Here is a 17159-nt window from a genome sequence, read left to right as displayed (position 1 = left end):
ACTGGACAGCCCTCGCTTCTCCAAGGCACTCGGCTTCATCTACAAGCTGCGGTCAAACAGAGCCCTCGCCACGGCACCTGCACCATGCAGCTGGCAGAAGCAGCAGGTCCCATGTCCTAAAGCAGCATTTTCCCCCTCACAAATGCTCCTAGAGCATCTTTCCAGAAGAATTCGCTAAAGGCAGGATAAAAGCATGAGGTTTAAGCAGTCTTGTAAAGGCACTGGGAGCCCAGGTGAGGAGCACCAGCTTCCCATCCCTACCTTGCGTCCGCTCCAGTCTGCTCCCCAGCTCAGCAATCCGCGCACCAATACAGATTACACTGCTGATCCACTCCCAGCTTCCACAGCAAGCGGCCACTGCCCTCATTTCGTCAAAAATTATCTTTTCTTGGCAGAACTGCCACCCGTATTTCCACACCCCGCTGCCACCAGAAGGCAGGCCCCGCACGGAGAGCTGTCCTCCCCCGGGGGTGGCGGGCACAGCGGGAGGACACCGCAGGGGACACACGGCTCCAGCCGGTCTGTCCGTCCCCCAGCCTGCAGCAGCAGCCAGAAGACAAGTTCATATTTTTTCCTACCATGGCCACATTTGTCAAAACACAACCTGCTTGCAAAAGTCCCAGATGAACCATGTCCCACCTCCCACTGCTCCGCGCCATCCCACGGGGCAGCCGACGCCGCAGACTTCACCTGGGAATTGCTGCGTTCATGCGGCCGCAGCCCGGAGGCACCCATGCCATTCACCTCGTTCCTCTTCTCTGCGAACAAACTGGCACCGTGTTTCTATTTTAAAAACTGACTTTTCAGATCAAAAAAAAAAAAAAAAAAAAGACTGTTGTGCAACATGACTGGTAGAGGCTGCAAACGGATACGTTCAGTGAAGGAAGCACTCTGCTGCAGAGGTGGGAACGCTGCTGGAGCCTGGCACCCTGCCTGTTAGCACAGGCCCCCCAAAATCAGTGGGAGAACCTGCCCCACAAAGCCAAGGCTGAGTCCTGCCTCACGCATGGCTTTCTACACATTGCAAAGGTTTATTTTAAAAAAGTGTATTCCCGTGAGGTGCTGCAAGAGCAGGACCCACCCTCTCCCGTGGAAGCAGCAGCTGCCTTTCCAGCAGAGCTGGTGCACCCACTCCGGGCCCTCCCACGCAGGAAGATCCGAGCGCCCTCAGTGAGGGGAGCAAACAGGACTGTTTGTGTTGAACAGTGCCACACGAGAGCCAAAAGATGACTCACACCGCCCGTATAGCCTTTCCCTGGGCATCCAGAACAAAGCAAGGCAGGGCAACAGAAGTCGGAGGGTGAGGTTAATTCCCACAGTGTCTCCTCTAGCTTTGGACCATGTTAACAGGGTAAATGCTGCTTCCTTAAGGTTTCCCAAAGACAAAACCTGTTCTCATTTTACTTGGGAAAAATAAGTCATCATCAACACTGGCAGTGCTTCTTAAACGAGGGACCTCGCCGAGAGCTTGCAGAACTACAGATTGCAGGCAGTCTGCTTTCCCACATCCAGGCTGGGGCATCCTCCATGGTACCCTCCGCGTAGCTTCTGCTGTTTGCCTGCAGCCCAGCAACCCTGGGATGCCAACTGCAATTGCTTTCAGCTGCAAGGAACACCACTAGCCACAAGAAAAGCTTAAGACCTCCCATTAGCATGCATACTTCTCGTTTCCATGCAAACTGTGGATTTCCTAGGATGTGCAAAGAAAAGCAGTCTTTGCCCATTGTTACCAGCCTTTGCCTTGAAAATTCCAGTATTTCAGATGCAAAACCGGAGACTTGCATGCAGGTGTTAATTCCCCAGAACAGGGCTTTTGTGTCAATCTCTGCCCTGGTGTCACCTCCACTCTGCCTTCTGTAAAGTACATACAATTAATTTTATAACCGAGATGCAGCTGCAGACACCTGACCTGCTAATTAAATACACACTCACAGAGGAAAAGCACTAAAGAACATTACTCACTTGAATTGAGCTGAAACAGGTAGACGGGGACTGGTGGCAAAAATAAAAATAGACCCTGTTCACACTCCTGCGAGGAAGGCAGCAGCGTTTTGTGCACAACAGCAAAATCAACTTAAACACAAATGACAACTTCTGAAAGCCTCTGCTTTGGATTCATCCTTGACATTTTTCTAGGCCAGCTGGAAAACAAAAGCTTTGTCTTCTTAAAATGCAATTGCCTGAGGCACCTCTAAAAAAAGTGACATAACTCAGGTCTGAAAAATGCCTCCCGGGTTTCAGATTCTCCTAAGAGCCTCTTTGCTGTTCAGCTTGATTCAGATCAGAGTTCACGCTGATTACCCACATCAGCAGGAACTCTGCAGATTTAGCCTTGGCTACAAACACAGGTATAAAAAATAAAAACTAAACATGTGCTTTACGCCGTGTAATAAAAATTGTACAGTTATATAAAAAATAATAAAAAACTCGTTATTGATCTGAATGATTCCTCCCTCCCTCCCTGTTCACCAGCAGGTTCCTGAATTTCGAAGCAATCCCCGATAAGCGTTTATTCTGAAGTTACCTCCGTTCAGTCTGTTTCCTCCTAGCGTGTTTCCCAGGCATTTTTAACCTTCCCATCGCAAACCTCAGCCCACGACCTGAAGGAATCGTACCTTGACCCGAGGTTTAACCCCTCGCTTCTCCCCCAGCCCCCCCTTGTCCCAGTAACTGGAAGCAAAGCCTTCACGTCCCTGCCGAGCCCCGAGCCGGGCAGGACGGTAACTCAGCGGGAAGGGAAAACACCCGCAGCCCCTTCCAGGCACAGCACCGTCCTTCCCACACGCGGGCAGCCCGGCGGTACCTGCTGCAGCATCCCCCTAATTTCCCCCCCGATATCGGGCACGGCAAACCCGGGGCGCTCCGCGGCTCCCCCGGGAGCGCTCGGGACGGGCGCGGCGGCTCTGCCGGGACGCGCTCGGGGCCGGGTTTTGGGCAGGATCGGGCCCAGGGCTCGCCCCAGGGGGGCTCAGACCTCTCTGCACGGCCCCAGCCAGCCGCAAGGAGCAGGGGTCCGCGACCACCGGGGCTCCCGGGGACCCCCCTCCTGCCACGGAGCCGCCCCCGAGCCCGTCCCCAGCCCCTCCGGACGGGAGCGGGAGGCGCCGGCCCCGGGAGGCTCCCCCCTGCCGCTGCTTCGCCCCGGGGCACCGGGGAGCAGCGCGGAGCCCGGGCCGAGCCCCGGCAGCGCCCAGCTCCCTCCCGCCGCGCCTCCCGGCGATTCCCATTAAACGCAGGATTAAGGGAAAAAAAAACAAATGAGAGAGTAAAAAGAAACGACCACGGACCAAAAGGAATTAACGCGGGGGGAGGCTTAAAGGAGGGGAGAAGAAAAGCGGAGCCCACCGGGAGCCCGACTCACGCGCAGCGCCACGCCGGCTCCGGCCGCTCCCGGGCACGCCGCGCCCCGCAGCACCCGCGGGCGGCGGAGCCCCGCCCCTCCCTGCAGGCCCCGCCCCTCTTCGGCAAAACCACGCCCCCTTTCTCCCCCGCCCCGCCCCTCCAGCCGACCGTACCACAGCGGCGCGGCGGGGGGGGGCACTGAGCAACGCCAGCCTCTGCTGCCTGCCCTGCCCCGCCTCGCCCCGCTCCGCCACCAAGGCGCTGTTTCTATCACGACACAGACGCGCTGTCGGGACACGGCCGAGGGAAAGCGGCGCTCGCCCCGCGCCGCCACCTCCGCCCTCCCGCTCTCCTCCCCCCGCAGACGGCGCGATGGGAGAGTCCGGAGGGAGGGGCGGGAGAGGCGCTGAGGGGAGGCGGTGGCTGAGGCGGGGCTGAGGAGCGGCGGCTCCCCCGGCAGCCGCGCGGCCCCGAACCCCGCCGGGCCCCGGCCGTTAGAGAGCGGCGGGGCCCCTGGGAGTGGGCACCGGGCCCGCTGAGCCCGCTGAGCCCCCGAGCAGTGTCCCCAAGCACCACAGCCCCGCCTCACGCAGCCCCGGGGACGGGGACCCCACCGCCGCCCCGTGAGGCGCTGCCTCGCGTCACTGCCCCTGGCGTGACGGGGCTGGCGCCTCAGCCCCTCTCGCCCCCCGGGAGAAGAGGCGGGCACCGGCCTCCTGCCGCGCCGAGTGGGTGTTCAAATGCTCGATTCTGCTTAAATGTGAGAAAAAAGTTGGCGGTGAGGGTGACGGAGCTGCCCAGGGGGCTGTGGCGTCTCCTCTCATCCAAACCCCGCCTGGGCGCCTCCCTGTGTGACCCGCTCTGGGTTCACCACCGCCCGGTGTCGGGGCATCCAGCTTTTAGACCAAAACTCACCACACAAAAAGCCCCCGTAACATCTTTAAGCTTCTGCAAAAGCAGGTGCTGTTCGTACTAGTCCAGAGTTAAGTTTGCATCCAAACCAGCTTTACCCCATTTTTCTTTAAAGTCCTGTTTATTGTTGCTTTACAATCACTTTAAAGTTTAAGGGGGGGCAGCAGTACAAAAACATCTTTCATTATTTATTAAGGACAAACGATGCAGGGGTTCTGGAGGAGAATGGAAAGTACACATCCTTTCCTGCACTTAAAACAATTATTTCTTATTAATAACCCTGCAGAAAGGTGTCCCACGGAGAGCTGCAGGTTGGATGCTTTTGAAGTTAAGCCTCTTGATCACAAAAAGAATTGCTCTTCCCCTGTGTCGTTCCTAAGCAAAGATCCTGGGAAATGTTTTGGATTGTCACTTTTATTTTTTAAAAAGATGTAGGTCTTTGTTTGGGGTCTGTCCCTGTCATGGGGTGGAAAAGTAACGTAGGGGTAATTACAGAAGTTGAGGCCTCTCGTGAGGAAAAAGAAAAGCTACGGCACAGTAAAGCAAACCCACAGCAGATCTGGGAAGAGGATCAAGGATCCGCAGAACCCCAGGAGAGTTCAGGTTGGCAGGGACCCTGGAGGGCTCAGCTGGGTGTCTCTGAACTTACCCCAGTTTAGCACCATGTCTCGCGCGCCGGTGGGTCCTTGTGGCACGAGCTGTGCCAGACGTGGCTGGTACGCGCCAGTGAGATTCCCGTTCCTCCAGCCCATGCACACCCTGCTCAGTGGCAACCATACTCTCGAGCACCTGCAAACTCCTCTTTGGTATTCCCTGCAATCTGTTGCATTTTATCTCCTCCTTAGGTTATCACTAGGGCTGTTAGGACACATCCCTGGAAGACTGCTGAGAAACACTCCTTGTAACTGGCCTCCAGGTAGGGCACAACCCACCCTGACCCCTTTGGAGCCCAAGCACCCAGCTCATTTCTCAGTGCTGTACAAAGCCTCCATCTAGCCCCAGGTTGGATGCCAGGATGCTGTAGGAGACTGTGTCAAAATCATCGCTGGCCCCAAGGTGGCAAGTCTTCCTGTGAGACCTTTCTTCAGCTCCTAACTGGACAGTGGTTCCCTGGAAAGGAGGCAACTGTTCCTGTTTATCAGCATAGATTGCTTGCCCAGGACACTGAGTGTCTGGTTATGAACCTTTCAGACATTTAACCCTCCCACCCCTTTCTTCCCATAGCCCTGATTTCAATCTCCTACATTTGATTCTTGTGCTGGGAGATAGAGAAATGCCAGTGCTTTGCTTTCCTTCCCTTTTTTCTCTGTTTTTTAATGAATTTTTCATTTTGTTCCACCAGTACAGAAAGAATAACAATGAAGCAACAGTGTCAACACAGAAAAAAAATTCTCCAAAGTCACACCGTGGCCAATCTGAAGAAACAGTAATAGATTTTATGAATCCCACTAAAGAGAATAGTTAGTGGAGGAGGCTAGGGGTGCCTCTCAAAAGGTCCTAAGTTATTTGTACTTTCCACACCATGAAGCCCTGTTATAAGCAGCTATTTGAAGAAAGAGCAAAAATGATCATTCTGCAAAAGGGGTTTTCTAATAAAAGAAGAACAAAAATATACATGTGCTTTATGATGTTTAAAAAGAAAACAGTTTGTCTAAAAAGGCAGCTCTTTCCTGCTTGCTCTGGGTGCTGGGATGGATGCTTGCAGGGGCTGAGGATCACAGCTGGACTGAATGGGCTTTGGATTTTGTCTACACTTGCAGTCCTGCTGTAGTCACGCTTCACAGAGTCTGCCCTAGTGACGGGTATGCCTCCAAGTGTGAACAAGGTTCTCTTTTTATATGGCTTTTATTTTTTATTTTTTTCCAGGAGGCGTTAACACCAATTTATGAGCTCAGTGGGATGACAGAGACGGGTGAGCAGCACTGACCTTGGAACTTACCGCTGTCAGATTTCTTTTTCCACCCCGTCTCAAAGTCACTCTAAAAGCAATAAAAGGATGTTGGAAGGGGGGAGCTGGGGCTCATCTAACTTTGTGTTAACAGAGAAAAACTCTGTGGACACAGACGCAAAAAGCAGATGACTCTTGCATGGCTCTGCTATATGCGCACAGCTGCCCTCATGGGGAAGGGACACACATTTTGGGTCAGTCCTGCACAATGCTGCTGCCACGAGTGCAGGAACGCCCGTGCAATATGGCATTATTACTGGCATTATTTTTTGTTCCTGTGTACACACCGTGTATATCCAAGTGTTTTTCCTTCCAGGAACTATACACTACATGCGGCTGAAGATGGTCTGAAAACAAAACCTGTGCTTATTTTTATGTTTTCTTACTGTCGTCAAAGATACACTCTTAAACAGTTGCTCCACCTCACCCATGACATGCACCAACTCATAAGGTGTGAACGTGAGAGCAGGAGCAGGATTCTCTCTAAAAAGAAAAAGAAACAATTAACATGGTGGGGAGTGGGGAGCAAATAATATTACTTCCAAGGATCATTCAAAATGAATCTCTTTGCCTGGACTTTGGAGGTTAAACAATTGAGCTGAGAACATTTCCTTCTTAAAAACATAACACAAGGTGCTTTTTGGCCCAGAAATGCTGCTCAGCTCTGATACTGGTAACTGTTTATGAGTGAAGGTGACTGGTTTAAAGGGTTGTGCCGAGGGAAGGGAGCAGTGGCACATGGCAAACTCCTGCCCAGGTCGCACTACTCCTCCCCTGGATGCTGTTTGGGCACAAGCACCAATAAATCTGTGACCAGGATGGGTATCAGCAGCATTTCTGGAACTGACATTTCCCATGTTTGGTTCAAGTGCCTGACAAATGACAGGGCATAGAAGCGCACGAACAGTAATGACTAAATCTTTTCTTAATAGTCTTTCATTATTAACTGTCTCCGGATTTATTCATCACTCAGTGCAGGAGAGAGCAAGCCAGACACGATGCTGGTGTGAACCCAGGCGAAGTTTCTGACTTTACTGGAGCTGTCTGATTTCCATCAGTGCAAATCTGACCTTGCTGTTTGCTTCTCTTCCATTGCCTTCGCTGCCTGCAGAGGAACACTGCCCAGATGATGCTCTCACCTCCTGCTGGTTCATGGCTGCCCGGTCCCTCTATGTCCCTCTGCGCTGCCCCAGGCTGCTCTGGAGAAAAGTGGGGCACCGGTGCTCTCTAGTCAGTAGCTAGGAAAGAAGAGCATTGAGGTGCTGGATAATCCCCATCAGTGTGCTGCCCTCGGCCTTTTCCATGCTCTAGGAAAGGAATGTGAATGTGCTGGATGAGGCTTTATTTTCCAGCACTTTAAAGTGAGAAATCAGAAATTTTGGGGGCAGTGGATAAAAGAGGAGGAACCTGACAGAGGAGGTAGGGTGCTAAAACCTATGGCCAGCAATCCCACTAACTGCAAAAGCCTGTGCTGATGCTTTGCAAACTGGTACAGCAGCAAGGAGACAGCAGTACAGAGCAGCTCAGGGCAATATACATCTGCCCCAGTGCAAAACCCAGCACCCCCAGGCAGCACCTCACAAACTATGCGATGCTTGCACCCACTCTAAGTGTGGGATCACTTTTCTAGGCGGACCTTAGTTTATGTTTCCCTTAGCACTTCTGCTTAAAAAGGACAGCTTCTGCTGAAGTTCCCACCCTGGAGTTCCCTTTCTTAGTTGGACCACGTCCACTTCTCAGAGACCTGCTGTCATTTGGTGCCCAGCTGGAATCCCACTGAAATGCTTTAATTAAAATGGACATTAAGAGCTCACTTTTTCAAGCCAAAGAACATTAGGAGGAATTTAAATGAAGAGGTTTTTAAATCTATGGCATTTGTTCTAATGAGAAAACACTTTCTAATCCTGAGTGTTTCCTAATTCAAAACAGATTGCAAAAGCTGTAAGTGAAAACAATTTTTTTCTTTAAAAAAAAAAAAAAAAAAAAAAAGTCCTGTAATTAGTAGACCTAACTGGCAAATAAGATTCATTTTTTCCCTACAGCTTCCACATCAGCTTGAAAGCAGGCAGTGAAAAGCAATGTGTGGGTGCGCCCACACGTATGCATTTTCTCTTAGGACAGGTAACAGAACTCACAGAAATTGCCATCGCATCAATCCCAGCATCAGAGGAGGAAACTATTATGCAGGATGCAGAGCTCTCCTGGTCCACATAATGAAAGGCGTATTGCTGCCGCTGTATGCTGAATGCTGAGGAAGAGCAGGGAAACAATCTGTTTGCAACAGAGGAAAAACACTTCCAGTAATTTGTTGGAGCAGGACTACTTTCATCTGAAAACACCAAGATAATGAAATGTAAAATAACAGCAGAAAGAAAAGTGTGAGACCTCAAATGATGGTGACTTGGGGATCAAGTAAACCATTTCAGTGTTGTTACAGAGATGCTAGGGAGGTGAAATACAATCCCTTTCTTCATGGTCTATTTTTTAAATCATAATCCTTCCCCTGTTCTGTTTATTTTTATTATTATTTTTTATTTTGGTTTGTTTTTTGTTTTGTCAGCCTGCTGTATTTTCTGACCTTCTAGGGCTGGGGCTCATCTCCCTCTTGTTCATTTCAGTGTATAGCGCAGCACTGAATGGATTTTGTTGATGACAGAGTACTGAGAATAAACAATAGGAGTAAACTATTTTTGGTAGCTTGCAAATACTAAGGGAAGGAGAGAAGGCAAGCAACCAACCTACTTACTTGGGAAAATTGTTGTCTGCTTATTTTTCTGTACATTTCACAAATGAAAATCCTGAGCAGGGGAAGCTGAGGCGACCTGCCTCTCCCTTGGCTGCCTTTTATCTGTGTATTTCAACCTCAGCATAAAGCAGTAAGGCAGAAAACGTGCTGGATACTTACTACTATATGGGGAACACCAGTCATCCATGGTCCATAAGGACTTTCTCCTTTTCCCTAGGAATGAAATACTTGAATGTACCAGCAGAAATCCTTAAAATATCATAAATTAATCAGTTCTCCCAGTCTCTGCTATGCTGGGACAGCAAACTCACATTGTGACAGCTTGTCCTGTTCTCTCCTTTGGGTCCTCACTTCCATGTTTTAATGCCCTGTGACCAGAGGCAATGCAGGGCTGTTTCACGTGCAGCACATCTCCTCTGCGCTATAGCCTGGGGATTTCTGAATGAAGGCAAAGTGTTCTGGGGTACTCAGCAGAGGAGAGATGCATCAGCCTGAATCCAGTTTCCCACCTCCTTCAGATTTTGCAGAAGCTGGCTCCAGATTTAATTCCCTGGCAGTCTTATTTCTCTAATGGCAAAACCAAAAATCTGGATCTAAAAAGCCACATCCTGAAGCCTGGATGAGGTGTGAAGTTTGTGGCAGGTATCCGCCTTTGGTTCAATACACAATGTTACCTTCATTAACAAAGAAAGCAGTTGCATACAATATTACCCAGGCCTGGCTGGCTGTTGCTATTGAATGGATGTCAGTGCCAGTGGCTCAGACGGACTGCCCTTCTGTTGCTTCTGGCTGGTTTGGTGTAAATTCACTAGCATAAAAGGCAGAGATGTTCCCAGAAACACCTACTTTTAAGTGTGTATCTGTAACTTTCTTAAAGTGGCTCTGAATTCATCCTACTGAGTATTCACTTTGAAAATACGGAACATGTTACCTGCAAGTCCAATTAAAACAACTTTGGTTTTAAAATTTGGATACTCAGACACCTTTTTTAAAGAACAATCTTTTGTTGGCTTAAATGGGAAAGAATTAACAAATTTCAAGGGACTGATACTCATTTACGACAACCAATGACTCAACCTAGATCTTACTCAATAAATCGCCTCAAACACTGTGGAAAAAGATGGAACTGTTCTGGAACATCTGCAAAGAAAGAGACAGAAAAAGTGTCTCCTAATTCAGTAGGAATTAATTCACTGGAAGTATGGGGCTCCTTAATTTTTGGATGCCCAATCAAGCACCTCCAGTCATTTGACAGCTTTGAAAATAGATCTCTTAACCCTGACTGTCCCCTCTGAAAGCCCATCTATATCCCCAGGCAGCTCTACTGCTCTTCTTCCAATGTCCTCCCCCTGCCCCTTTGACTTTGTCACCATGGTTGGATGCTCTCACTCCTGACCTGTTGGGCAGGAAGACTGCAGAGCCCCAAGGGTCTAACTGAGGTCTCCACCCTGTAAGTGAGCCTGCAGTTGCCTCCTGATCCAGTTGAGAAGATAATGATGCACTCATGAGCCCCGATGGGACCAAGGCAATACTGTAAAGGCTGCCAATTTCAAGCCTGTTCCCAAACAGGTAGCAGGATATTTCACCAGCAAATGCCTAGGAAGACAGATTGGGTGAAGGCTCAGTAGGTGGTCACAGGAAAGATTTAAGGATCTAAGCTTTGAATTTCTGCCCCGCATTTCTCATCCCAGTCTGCTCCAGCCCTGCACCCGAGCACAAGGAGGGGGCAGTTTGTGCCAGAGCAGCACCAGGTTGAGGAACACAGACCTGGCCTCTGCTTCTCAGATTTAACCAGTGACAGTTTGCAGCCACGTGGCACAAAACAAGGTTAGACCTGAGTTTGGACCCAGGCCCGTGCTGGCAATGCTGTGAGGTGTGCAGCAGACGTCAGCAGCAGCCTGTTTTTTCCTAGCACTTGGCTCGTGCAGGACCTGCTCTTACAGGTTTAAACTTACCTCCCTGAAAAGAGCAGAACCGAGAAACTGAAAAAGAACACAGCTAGAATTTACTTCAAGGAGAGGGTAACCAAGAGAAGGTCTTTAGGCTGGCATCGTGGTGGCCCCTTCTGGTTAATCTGGCTTTTAAAAGGTGTCTCGTTTCCTGCAGAGGCTGCAGGGCTTACCTCAGCTGTGCTGCAGCCCCCACTGCTGGGATCACTTACCCACCGCAGCCAGGTGCCTCCTGACATAATGTCAGGCGCCCCTACAGCCCCCCCTCTCACGGCCATTCTCCAGGCTTCGGGTCCTTCGAGGGCTTGGCTCTGCACATGCTCTCACCTCTTGCAGCCTTTTAAAATGTCCTGTGCTAGCACTTGGTGCTGAACAGGGCTGGCTTCCTGAGGGCTGAATGGCACGTCCCAGCCTGGCTGGTCCCCCTGTGGGTAGATAAGAACCAATCTGAACAAACTGATTTCTTATCAGTTTGGGGTCTGATTCCACACCCGTGCTACTGCCTGATGCTTTCCTTTGGAAGTTGCCTTGCAGGAGCTGTGGGGACAGCTCATGGGTTGTCTTACTCTAAGCAAATAAGGGTGGCAGAACTAGGTCTGCTGAAAGGAAGACGTAAATGAAATTCACCTTCCAGCGCTCACTGCAAGTGAGGCTGATCTGCATTTCTTATACCAGGCAGAGGCTACAGCTCAGATGCTAATTTTATCTTGCTGGCTTTGTAGCATCCTTGATCTTCAAGAGAATTCAAAATAACATGTACCAAGTGTATAACTAAGTCGTTTTAAAGATGTAACTGCAAAGTGCATAGCGCTGCTCAAGGCGAAAGAGCCGCTGTGCTAAACGCAGGGTATGAAATCAGATCACACTGACAGCCTGAACAAACAGACTCTTTTAGGGGTTATCCTCACAACCGGGCTGTTAGGGGAGACCTCGCTCTCCATCTGCCCTACAAACCCACCCACAATGGTAGCGTATAACAAGGCCAGGCCTCTTAATGGGCTGGGACAACACGATCCCTTTGCCGTGCAGACACAGGGTGGTTGCCTGTCAGAGCCATCACAGCTGCTTTATGCTACATCGGACACAGCTGTTGCCAGAGACCCTCCCCACCCCAAGTGTAAATACCTGGTGCCAAGTGCTGCGGGGTGGGTGGGGTGCTCCTTGCCCTTTGAAGATGGGCAGCACCCCTGTGATGGGCCAGCAAACCCAGGGGAAGCAGCCGGTCCCACTGCTGTGTGCTGGCTGGGGGCACACTCAGAGGGAAAGCACCAGCCCAGGGGAGGTGGGTCTGGAGAGCTTTAAGCCCTGCCAGCAGCTTTTCGATGCAGCTCCTGTGATCAAAGCTTGGGCTTTTCTCCCCTGCGGAGCCCCAGGCAAGGCAGGATTTTAGCATGAGCTGTAAGGCTTGATGCTCAGGTCCCAGGAGGAGCGTCAGACCTGTGCAACGCTGCCCGTATAGACTTCTGCTGCAGTGGTTTTCCAGGCTGTCTGGAAACAGCACAGGCTGGCAGAGCAGGGCCAGAAAGCAGGCAGAAGCCAGGCGGAAGGCAGAGGACCCCATACAGTGAGCGGTGCCTGCGTTTCAACCAAGATCCCAAAGAGCACGAGGGCAGTAGGAAAGACAGAAGAGGGTGAACAGGCAAGGCGCCCAGGCACCGTGCCAGCTATCTCGCTGCCCACATGGATGCCCAGCACCGCTCTGGCTGCAGGGGTGGGGTTTGGGATAATGCAGGCACCTTCCTGAGGCTGTGGGCAGACCCAGCCAGGCAGCTGCTCTCAGTGGTGAGAGTGAATAATCCTGCTCACCCCATGGGGCCGCTCAATTTAACGGTTACAAAACCGGCGTGGACGCCAACATCACAGCCTACCAAAACATCACCAGCTCTGCTGCTCATTCACTGCTGCTGGCCCCACCACGTTTTGTGAGCACGACGGCAGTTACTGGAAGGAATGGGACCTGATTAACCTCACCTCCAACATCAGGTCACAGATGAGATGGTGAAGAGCCTGGACACGCTGCACACAACAGGCATGGTTCCAACCCCCTTCTCTGGGACTGCTGTTGCTCTCCTGGGAGCCCCCCCGAATTATTTCCTCAAGCTGTCCCAGGCAGAGCTTTCTGGCAGGGAGGAAAGAGAAGATTCCCAATGTAACAAGGAAATGCTGGTTTGGGGGGGAGTCAGAGAGAGACACAGTTTTTCTTACTCTGCTCCACATTCACCTCCATGCTTATTTTTGAGGGTGTTTGGCCATCTTCCTTCCTTCTTAGCCAACACTGCCATCTCACAGGCTTATCAAACATAAATGCTGGGTCATGGACACATCCAAGGAGCTGTGTCCTCCTGAAGATGGAGGTGAGGAAGGATCCGACCTGGCAGCACTGATACCTAATCCCCACACCTGCAGAGCCGAGCTGCACCTGGGGACATCTGCCGTGCACAGGGAACCAGGATGCTTGCCAGCGGAGTTGGACTTTGCCCTGTCTGTAAAATGAAAACAAGGGACTGGAAAGGCTACTGAATTGAAAATGAGAAAGGAGCTGCATTTGGTTTGCTCAGTTTTTACAGTGCTTGGAACAAGAGAGGGGAGAGCCAGCTATCCTCTTTCCGAGCTGCTCCTGCCTTCCCCACAACCCACTGCCCTCTGAGCCTCTGCACATCGAGGGGGCACGCTGCACACAACGGCGCTGGGAGCTTCAGAACTTCTCTTTTTGAGCTCACTTGCACCCAAAGTTCTTCCTCTGGTCTCTCAGTTCCTTCACAAAGCAGTTCCCTTATTTTCAGAGCAGTTGCTTGTTCCCATTCCTAATGAATCATACTGCTCACTTGTAAACAAGAACCTTATTAGCTCCACAAGCATGCGTTTGTTTCTATTTATACCTTTTCCATATCAATATTTGAAAGCACACTGCCCTATGCTGAATTCTTTCCCTTTTTCCCTCCCTGCTGCCTTTTCCATCTTTTTTTTCCTTCCCTTTTTGTCCTCAGTTTGCCCTCTCCCAGGTTTATCCATGCCAATAAAATCAACTGTAGATTTTCTGTTTCCTTTGTTGCCTTGAATTAAATAATTGGCAACTTCCATTCATGCTCATTGAAACAGGATTTTTGTATCCCTGTCTAGGTGCTAGTCCTTTGCGTTCATTAGAAATTGGTGGGAACTGAATGTACAAATCCTCCAGGCAGATCTCGGAAGGTCTACTGTGCACCTTGCTTTGGAGAAAGCCACACGCCTGCTTGTTTGCTGGATGTTTCTGTACCTTGTATTTTAAATTCTGGTCTTAGTAGTCCAGGGAATCAGTGTTTTGGGGCTTAAATACATGAAAACAAGGTACTGCTTCCCTTCTCCCATCAGCTGTATCCAGGGACAAGACTTCAGTTTCCTTTATCGGGGGTGCTAGGAATAGCTTTGTAATGTAAATAGGCACTTATGGTATTTCAAACAAGCACCTGCTTCATCACACTGCCTAATGAGAGCATGGAGAGAAATGCAGTGAAAGCAAAGGAAGGTAAGACTACTATTTAAGCTAATTAACAGCGAATTAAATTAAACTGACACACACATATATTTTGGGCTCCTGCATCTAAGGAGAGAGAGTGCTGCAGAGATTTCATTATTCACATTTCTCATCATCTATTTTTTCCCCAACATCTACCTACCCAATTACCTGGGGAAGGAAGAAGGAGAAAGACACTAAGGCCAATAAGATAATTCTCATTTACATAATAATTTTTCTGCATTGTGTTTAATAGTCTGTGAGTAACTGTAGAAGAATATATAGTCCATTCTTTAAAAAGCTCCAATGCACTAATTGAAATTAAATTACATGGAACTCAGTCTCTGTCTTCTGTTCATTGGGAGATAATATGCAAGCCACAGTTTTATGTGTTATTATTAATATTGATAGATGAACCACAGTACTCACCACAGAACCGCTTCCCAGATGTTTTTCCCCTTCCTTCAACTGTAGGTGAGATGAGAATGATGTTTTTCCCCATTAAAATATCTCATTTGATGCACCCAGGATTGTGATCCTTTAGCATTCAAGACAGTCATCACTGCAGGTAGCAGTGCCTATTTGCAGCATTAACACTGGGTAATGCAACTGCATTCTTTTCTCCCATTATTTTGCATATGTTATAGCTCAATTAATCTGTCAGGGTGACATTTCCATCACAAACAAAGATTTTAAAGAGAATTTAACACTAAATTGGCAGGCCTGGAAAGTGAATTCTGGTGTTAGGATCCTCGGAAGAAGTAAAACATCAAGACACTTCCCCTGCCTCGCAGCAGTCACACAAGGTGCTGGTGCTTGCGGGAGGTTTGGGCTCTGTGGCAGCTCGCTCCTTGCCTTCACTCCGAGGCTGTTAACAAGGGAGCCAATTAGTGCCAGTTGTTATGGGAGCACTTTTTCCACCAGGAACTGGATTGAAACCTTTAATTCATTTTGCATGAAATGTTCAAGCATGGAAAAATACACAAATTCTGAGGTTTTATGGTATCCCTATAGATTCTATTCTTTAGAAGGTGTCTTGCCCTTTTAATGGTGAAACTAATTTTCTGTAACTAAATACCAAGCTTTCCTGAACTACCTGAGCTGAAGTGGCCCCTTTCTCTCCCTGGTGATGCTGGGACCTTGGAATAACAAGGTGCCAAAGCTGCCATGGTGGTTTCACACTGATGGGCAACCATGCTCTACCACACCACTCCCTCCCTGCCCCTCCTCAGCAAAACAGAGAGAGAAAAGATGAAAAAACCTCATGGGCTGAGATAAGGACAAGGAGATCACTCACCAGTTACCATCAGGGCATAAAACAGAGTCAGCACAGGGAGATTAACGTAACATATTGCCTGTTGGTAGCAGACCAGAGCAGTGAGAACTAAAAGCAAGCTAAAAATGCCTTCCCCCCATCCACCCTCTTCTATGTCCTTCCCCTGAGCAGGAGAATGGGCAATGGGGGCTGCGGTCAGTCCCTAACACTTTGTCTCTGCTTCTCCTTCTTGGTCCCTCCCTGCTCCTGCTCCCTGTGGGGTCCTTCCCCAACTGACCCCATGTGGGCTGCCCACAGGCAGCAGCTCCTCAAGAACTGCTCCCACACGGCTCCGTCCCATGGGTTCCATCCCCCAGTCCCAAACTGCTCCAGCACGGTTCCCCCACGGGTGGCAGCTGCCCCCAGACCCCTGCTCCTGCGTGGGCTCCTCTCCACGGGCTGCAGCGTGGAGATCTGCTCCGTGGGGGACCCACGGCCTGCTCCACCAGGGGCCTCTCCTTCTGCCCTGGCACCTGGAGCCCCTCCTGCCCTCCTTCTGCACTGACCTTGGGGGCTGCAGAGATGGGTCTCTCTGCATTTCCTTCACCGTCTCCAACCCACATGGCCCAGCACCCTGAGCGCTCAGCAGGTCCTGGTGAGGAGTGCTGCCCAGTCCTCGCTTCCATCCTTCATGGGAGGGACTTTGATATGCTCCTCTGCACCAGCGCTGCCTTCAGGGTGAAAGACAAGAGAGGCTGTCTTTTCTCCCACAGGACTACTCCAGGACCTTTCTCTCCTCCCGCACACATCCTAGCAGGTGTAAGGCAGACCTCTGCTCTCTGAAGATGCAGAAGGTCCCCCAAGACTTTGCAGAACCGTCCCAGGGGATGGTTTGTGGCAGGCAGAAGTCTCACCCACACCAGGGAATCTGGCTGGAGGCACAGCAGCACTGAATGGGTCAGCAGCCACAAATGGGGCTACAGGGGCTGGCGCTTTATGAATGCACAAGGTGCCACCTCCAGCTCCCTTCCATCAGCAGGGCCTGGGAGTCGGCACGGACTTTGAAGAAGGCTGCACCTGGTGTGGGTTGCTAAGCCCTGCCCTAAAGACTTGAAATCTTCTAGAAGGGCGAAACTTCCTTTCAAAGAAACTGATTCATCAAAGCCTGCTCATGCACTAGCGGGAGGGGATCATTTTCCATCCAGGTAAACGGGGCCGCAGGCTCCCCCCGTGTGCAGATGAGTCACCAGGAGAACGTTCCTGAAAGTCAAAGCACGTTCCTCCTGTCAAAGACTTTGCATTATAGGCAGTATCAGAGAGCACAAAGTGTTTTTCTCAGGACACATACCACGTCCTGCAGCTAATTAATCCATACATTTACAAAAGAAATGCTTGACAATACACACAGTTCAACTGAGTCCAGGTTACAAAAGAAAATACCAGAAGAGGAAACCTACACATCCCTGGTCCATAACATCTCTCCTTAGCAGCAAGTCCCAGAAAGAAACTTCACT

The 17159-nt window shown here is 50.3% G+C and overlaps 1 protein-coding gene and 1 long non-coding RNA gene across 7 annotated transcripts in view; both read right to left on the bottom strand.

Moving 5' to 3' along the window:
• RALY (RALY heterogeneous nuclear ribonucleoprotein) overlaps positions 1–3412 on the bottom strand; it is a 120305-nt gene extending 116893 nt beyond the window's left edge. The window contains exon 1 of one of the 4 annotated variants that reach the window (XM_084537713.1): positions 3288–3412. The gene's annotated coding sequence lies outside the window, so the exon portion shown is untranslated. Of the gene's footprint in view, positions 1–690; positions 710–3287 lie in introns of those variants that run through there. The other 3 variants (XM_084537714.1, XM_084537715.1, XM_084537716.1) reach the window with 3 other exon arrangements.
• A 2138-nt stretch (positions 3413–5550) lies between these two features.
• Positions 5551–16237, bottom strand: LOC311445541. Of its 3 annotated transcripts, XR_014698489.1 has the most exons (8): positions 16212–16237; positions 15688–15745; positions 12869–13016; positions 11225–11322; positions 10026–10088; positions 9108–9161; positions 8338–8450; positions 5551–6685 (listed from the first exon to the last, which is right to left on the bottom strand). It is a non-coding gene; the product is annotated as an uncharacterized lncRNA (long non-coding RNA). The 3 variants fall into 3 exon arrangements; XR_014698490.1 differs by lacking the exons at positions 11225–11322; positions 12869–13016; positions 15688–15745; positions 16212–16237 and adding exons at positions 7273–7440; positions 9260–9386; positions 10904–11045 and having other exon boundaries at positions 8338–8473; positions 10037–10088; XR_014698491.1 differs by lacking the exons at positions 11225–11322; positions 12869–13016; positions 15688–15745; positions 16212–16237 and adding exons at positions 7273–7440; positions 9260–9386 and having other exon boundaries at positions 8338–8473; positions 10037–10453.
• Between the last annotated feature and the right edge of the window lie 922 nt (positions 16238–17159).

Source organism: Aythya ferina (genome assembly GCF_964211825.1).
Source record: "Aythya ferina genome assembly, chromosome: 16".
NCBI classification, from domain to species: domain Eukaryota; kingdom Metazoa; phylum Chordata; class Aves; order Anseriformes; family Anatidae; genus Aythya; species Aythya ferina.
Note: the sequence above shows the minus strand (reverse complement) of the source record. Positions and strands in the feature narration are given on the sequence as shown.